Below are 6,990 nucleotides of genomic sequence, written 5' to 3' on the forward strand. Positions count from 1 at the left end.
GTTGGGTATCAGTCGGTAGCCCCACAGTTATCATTTCTAGGCTAGGTTCAGAAGACTAGGTTGGACTCTAGGAGTAGAGAGTGAGACACTGAACACAGGTAAGTTTAGCACCACCAAGTATTCAAATCAATCAAATCAATTTTATTTGTATAGCCCAAAGTCACAAAGTACATTTGCCTCAGAGGGCTTTACAATCTGTACAGGGAGTGACACCCTCTGTCCTTAGACCCTCGGTTCGAGTGAGGAAAAACTTGCCCACAAAAAACCCTTTAACAGGGAAAAAATGTGGAAGAAACCTCAGGAAGAGCCACAGAGGAGGGATCCCTCTCCCAGGACGGACAGACGTGCAATGGATGTCACGTGTACAGGACAAATCAACACAAACATATTGTACAATGACTGATAAAATGACAATGAATTATAATGAATGATAAAAATGATTACAGTAATAGATATGGTAGTAATAATGACAGTAATAATATATGTAGTGGGCGTCATGCAGGATCACAGCAGCAGCCACGATCCACGAGAACCTGCTGGACGACAGAGCACAGAAACTCCGGGGAAGTTTGGTTAGTAACATGCATTAATGAGACATGTCCACAGATGGAGAGATATGGAGAGATATGGAGAGATATAGAGATATAGATATATATATATAGAGAGAGTGAGATATAGAGAAATATAGAGAGATATATAGAGAGAGAGATGGATATATATATATATATATAGAGAGAGAGAGAGAAAGATATAGAGAGATAGAGATAGAGAGAGAGAGAGAGAGAGAGAGAGAGAGAGAGAGAGAGAGATAGAGATAGAGAGAGAGAGAGAGAGAGAGAGAGAGAGAGAGAGAGAGAGAGAGAGATAGAGATAGAGATAGAGATAGAGAGAGAGAGAGAGAGAGAGAGAGAGTTTTCGGTAAGGGAGATGTGTGCATCTTCAACCAATACCGTGCCTGGCTGGCATAACCCTCGGTGGGGTCCCCCGGCAGTGTAATCCTATGGCAGCATAACTAAGGGATGACCTGTATTGTGCACCATATACATATTACAATCAACAGTGAATAAAGACAGAGTACAAATACAAATGGCCATTCATAGGAAAATATATACAATATGTACAGGTAATTTCATTAATTGGCATTATATAACTTAAAAGTGCACATCATCCATAATTTGCTGGGAAAAGTAGTTTAAGCTTCGCTTGTAATAGCGAAGTGCGACCAAAATATAATGGGCCAACAGTGAAGTGTCCAATAGAAGGAGAGGGGGAAAAAAAAGTCCGTCTTGGGAAGTGTATGTAGTGAATGTATGGGCGTTAGTAGGTCACAAAGGCAAAGGTTTAGGGAAAAAAGTGTGGCTGCATACAGGAGCCTTCTACCAGCCCGACTAGAGCTGATTCCTTTCTGGGTCCTCAGGCTTTGTGCCCAGGCTAGGCTTAGCTCGCCATCAACCTGGCCTGTATAGAAAACAGGACCAATTCAATATTTAGTGTGCACACAACCTTCAAAAATACCACAGCCAAATAACACAGATTGTATTAAATAAATAGCAGTATTTCAATTTCAGTATTCAATATTGTACAATACCATATATATCATATCACTGTGGACAAATAACATAATATCTGTTATATTAAAATATTCATCACAGTAAAGTGCATAGCAGTACCAGTAACTGCCTGGACTGCATGTAAAGTGCATTAGATGTAAAGTACCATCAACCATAAAGACTGGCTTTAAAATGTGTTTCATGTGGCAGGACACATTCAGAGAACTAGGCATATTCACTGCACTAAACAATCAACAGGTAGCAGGGTAGCACGACTCACCAATTTAGTGAATCAAGTGGCATACAGCTCAGATTCAGGCGATTAGCGACTCCGGTAGTTGGCTCCTATGGTTCGACAGTTGTTGCATTTAGTTTCAGCGTGTATGATGTTATATTAGTGAACAATGATGCAATGTACCTGCAGCAACCAGTGTGCTCCTCCGGCTACTGCCGGTAGCAACTGTGCTATGTTTATCCGGACTCTATCACTTGACGGTGAAGGTTTTTCACCCGGGTTACACTGTTCTTTGTGTTGGAGGCAGAAGAAAATATATAGTATAATCTAATCTAATATAATATAGTATAATCTTATGAAACCATCAAACATATATTTAGGCATTCCATGAAAGACTTTATTTGCAAGGAGGCTAAGCCAGGCACAAAACCGGAGCTCGTCGAGGCCATACAAACGAGAGTCACCGTGGACTTTTGCAACAGACTTATCTCTGGACTTTCAAAAGTTGTGCGGTGTATTATTAATAATGAAGGGGGGCATAGTGGAAAATAAACAGTGGTGTCCATGTAGAATAAAAACACAACATATATACTGCAAACTTTATTAAAACAAAACATACTTGACTTATTTCATACTTGATTCACCCATAACTCTTTCCATTTACGCTTTACGCCATTTAGCCTATGGAATGGACAAAAAAGAAAAGGAGTCATTCATGTTCATGAGCACACTCAAATCACACGGCTAGTATACAGTACTCAAACCAGCTGCATTTTCCGCTCTGTGGTTTGTGTGACACTGGGAGACGAAAAACCCATCAAGTGCAAACAAAACGTTGAGCAATGAGAATGCTAATGTGTTTGTATGGTTTACCTGGTCTAAAGCGTGCACTACAGTAAATACCTGCATAACAAAGGGCTTCCAAAACGCTCGTCTCTGCAGCTCTATGTCACGTATAACAACAACAAGCCCTCCCTTCCAAATAAACTGTTAATTAAAAAAATAAACTCTCGCTTGTATCGGCAGGTCTGACACACAGGCCTGGCAGCCCCGTGAAGTCTGATATACCGTTTTTTTGTAATTTTTTTAAAGGGTTAGTTTGTTGTTTACATGCAGATGAGTGAGAGACAGTGCACGAGCACAAGAGAAGAGACGCTTCAGTAATTATGTAAAGACTAGTGGTAGCCATAGATTGGCCGGCCGGCATTAGCGATCAGCTGTTCCCCGGAGTAAACAAAGGCAGCTGTCCAGGTGGAAGCGGCATTTAAAAAACAACATGGAGAAAAAACACGAGAAAAACTCAAAAACTCTCTAAAAACAACATTGCTAGAGAGATCAGGACTCAACAGAGTTACCGTGAAGAAAACAAAAACGAACAAAAGAGAAAAAAGTCAAAACGCGACCTCAAAGGCTGGAACGTTGAGAATAGATTAACGGCGAAATTTTTTTTAGCGCCCGATAAGAGTCTCACGGCCCACCACTAGTAAAGACAGAACAGCCTGGATGTTGTTGATTTGGCAAATGGTGACATGTTAGATGTAAACACCTTAAATTTAATTTCAATTCATGAACACACTCAAATCATACGTCTACTGTATAGTATGCAGTAGTCAAACCAGCTGCATTTTCCGCTCTGTGAGCTGTGACACTGGGAGACCAATAAGCCCATTACTGTAAGTGCAAACAAAAGATTGAGCAACGAGAATGCTAATGAGGTGTGTAAGCTACGTCATCTCCAGGTAGAACAACTGTAAAAAAGTTCTGTGAGAGAAGCGCCATCTCCTGGTCATACCCTGTAATTAAATGAGTAGGTGGAGTTACAGGAAAAAAATAGACATGCCCAGGAGAAGGAGGGGGGTCACTCCGGCCACAGAACTTGGCAGGCAGTTGGCTGGAAGTCAGCTGGAAGACGGCTGCCATTCATCTGGCTTTCAGCTTGAACGGGAACTTTTGAGTTGCTACTACTGTACGACTTGGCGATGGCGCTGCTTTATCTGCATGAGGCCCCGAGAAGCTTCTCTGGCTGGTGAGGAGTGATCAAAAATGTTGCTCATGGTGTCTTGGAATACTGTGAGTGACTGACCGATGTAAGAGTCTCTGTACCATTCAGCAGTGGCCCAAGCAGCAGCTCTGCCTGTTAAATGAGACACAATGAATGCCACTTTTGCCTGGTCTGACACAAAAGCTACTGGGTTGTGCTTGAAGTGCAGGTTGCACTGAACTAAGAAATTTCTACAGCCACCCGAGTCCCCAGAAAACTTCTCTGGGGAGGCCAAATGCAGAGACATGGGAGCTGTCTGACTAATGGTCGGTGCAACTTCAGGAATCTCCGCAGGTGGTGTCGCAGAAGGTGCCGTTCCCAGGTGCGTGAGGACCAGAGATGTATAAAGTACTGGAGTAAAGGAGTGGAGTAGGTGTATGACGTACGGCGCACGAGCGAGGTTGATGTGAGACCGGGTCTGTTCTGTTGTTGTTTTTTTGGCGTGGTTACGGCCGACAGTCACCGAGTCCTGAACCAAACCGTTCAGCAATAAATGCAGTTTGTTCAATATCGCCTCGTCATTCATCACGTGTCCGGCTGGACGCTACAATAGTAACGAATAACGATCTAGCACATGAAAAATGTATCGGAGTAAAAGTATTAAATTCATCAAAAATATGTAGTGCAGTAAAAGTAGAAGTTGGGGAAAAAAATTATACTCCAAAAAAGTACAGATACTGCATTTTAGTACTTAAGTACAGTACTTAAGTAGTTCCACTTCGTTACTATACATCTCTGGTGAGGACTTAGTGTAGTTGCTCTGCCCGGTGGTTGATTTGAGTGGTGACAGGGGCTTGAAACTCCTCCTGACGCTCTTTGAGGTCCTTCACGCCATGGCCACTTGTGCTCAGCTGTGCCTCATGCTGGTAGATCCTGGTGCCTTGTGCACAGAGGGCAGTTTGAAGTTTCTTGGAGTCGGCTGGGTCCATACTTGGTCAGTTCGTTCTGTCTTGACCTGATACACAGTTCTGATGGACTCAAATGCACGACTCAGAAGACAAGGTAATCCAACAAAAAGTATTTATTTCCCAAGAAACAAACGAAAAGCGCTCTCAGGGAGGATACATAAAACAAACTAAAGATGCTCTCAAAAGAGCATGCAAAAACCAAACAAAAGATGTTCTCAAAAGAGGATGGAAAAAACAAACAAAATGTGCTCTCAAGGAAGATCACGATAACAATTCAAACTAGACTTGGAACACGAGAAAACCTCACGAATGGGAAGTCATGCTTGACATCATCTTGAACTGAATAAGACGAACTGACTAGGCAACCCGTTCTCATTCCCAACGCGTAAAATACCGACGCTTTGTCACGCCCCTTGGCGTGTGATACCTGCGCAAAAGGTACCCTTCCGCGTCTGTATGAAACGCTCTGGGTTGTCCATTGACTCCAGTATAATCCGTTTGCGCTGGTAAGAGACGCTCAGAGCAGAGCTCCAGCTGTCCATTCACTCCAATAATAACCCGACCACAGCGACGCTGCAAGCTACAATCTGATTGGACAACCGAGGACCCTCTGCCCGGAACTGTTTTTCTCACTATGTTAAAGATTTCTTTTATTGATATCATCAACGTTTCTCAGCACAAACACCAGACCGTGTGTGTGGCTGCTCAGCGGGTAACATTGATGTTTCACCTGGCAGAATTGTGGCTCTTGTAACCATAAATGGTACAAAACTAAAAGCTGCAGTATACCTCGCATTTCCAAGTGTGAGCCTTTGCATGCATCACGGAGAGGAAAGGACGCATTGACAGGAGGTTCCTCATCTCAGGGCACTGCTGAGCCACCTTGGCCAAATAGGGGAAATATTTACAGGCCACATCAGAGCAGAGGAACTTAAACATGTCCTGGGACACTAGCTGCCAACTTCCTGGAGAAACAGAGGGTACGCAAAGATCTCCCCTCGAAAACATATTTAATGCAGCTAGGAGGACTCCATGGCGGCAAACTGCTATTTCCAGGCCCTCTTCATCCAATTTCCCAGTTGACTTTTTGGATGACTCCTTCGCCGCAGCCAAGTGAAGAGCCGCACAACCCTTTTCCTGGGACCTTACATTCAAAGATTATAACATAAGACGTATTACATGATTAAGCCCTATCAGGGACAAACTTATTTAGCACAATTTAGTGATTACACTAAGGATCATGTTTGTATGCAATAGTGTCTGCATAGTGTTTTTCATCCTTATTTAATGGTGACAAAATTATAGTTTAACACAAAAAATATTATTATATGGCAACTTACATGAGTTGTCTGGCTGTGGACGTAGTTGACAAAGTCAGCAACCTCCTCATTTTTTACAATGAAGGCACCTTCAAAGTTCCCCTGCTCTGAAGTGCTGAAACAACACAGTGAGAGTTGTTTGAAAGGATAAAAATCATGATTCATGTTACAATGCATAATGTACCTTGCATCATAACGTACCTTGCATTTGATTTAAAGCGATAAAGCTTGCGGTTTCCATCAACTGAGACCGCAAGCATGTCTGGAGTGCAGGCACGGCAGCTAAAACCCGTCTCCTTGAATATCTTGCCCGTCTCAAATTTGACAGCATTCCACTCCATGAAGCTTTTACTGAAGGCATCAGCTGATATTTTGCCAGTCTTTTAAGTAGAGGACAAACACAACAGAATATTCAAGGATCATCAAACATTGATTCACACAATTTCCTTAAATTTCGCAAATTTTGAAACTCACTCTTCCGAAGTGGGCTGTTCTGTCATCTAGCATTTTGACAAATGCCTTAAGTGACATCCCTGTGCAGCCTTCTTGATGTCATAGAAAGACTGGAACACATCAGTTGAGAACAGGGTGCAGAAATTTAAGGTGCCAGGCCAATATCCACTACCCTGGATGTCCTTAACAGAGGGGGACCATGTTACGCCACAGCTTGTGCAGCTCACCACTGGCAGTGAGAGGTTAAAACGGCCTTTGGGAAGGATAAGTTCAGTTAATAAATTAAGTATAGGTTAAGGTCAACAGCAAGCCACCAAGGAGCCACAGTATGCCTTTGACCAGTACTAACCAACATATTTTTATCATTTATAGACATTACAAGCTGAAAACAAATTACGAATTCTGTCATGGCTCAACCGATCATTTTTTTTCCACATTGCTTTCAAGCCTCCTGGTAAATTCAAATGACCCTTTGACAGGTGCC

Source organism: Larimichthys crocea, chromosome XVI, assembly GCF_000972845.2.
Source record: "Larimichthys crocea isolate SSNF chromosome XVI, L_crocea_2.0, whole genome shotgun sequence".
NCBI classification, from domain to species: Eukaryota; Metazoa; Chordata; class Actinopteri; family Sciaenidae; genus Larimichthys; species Larimichthys crocea.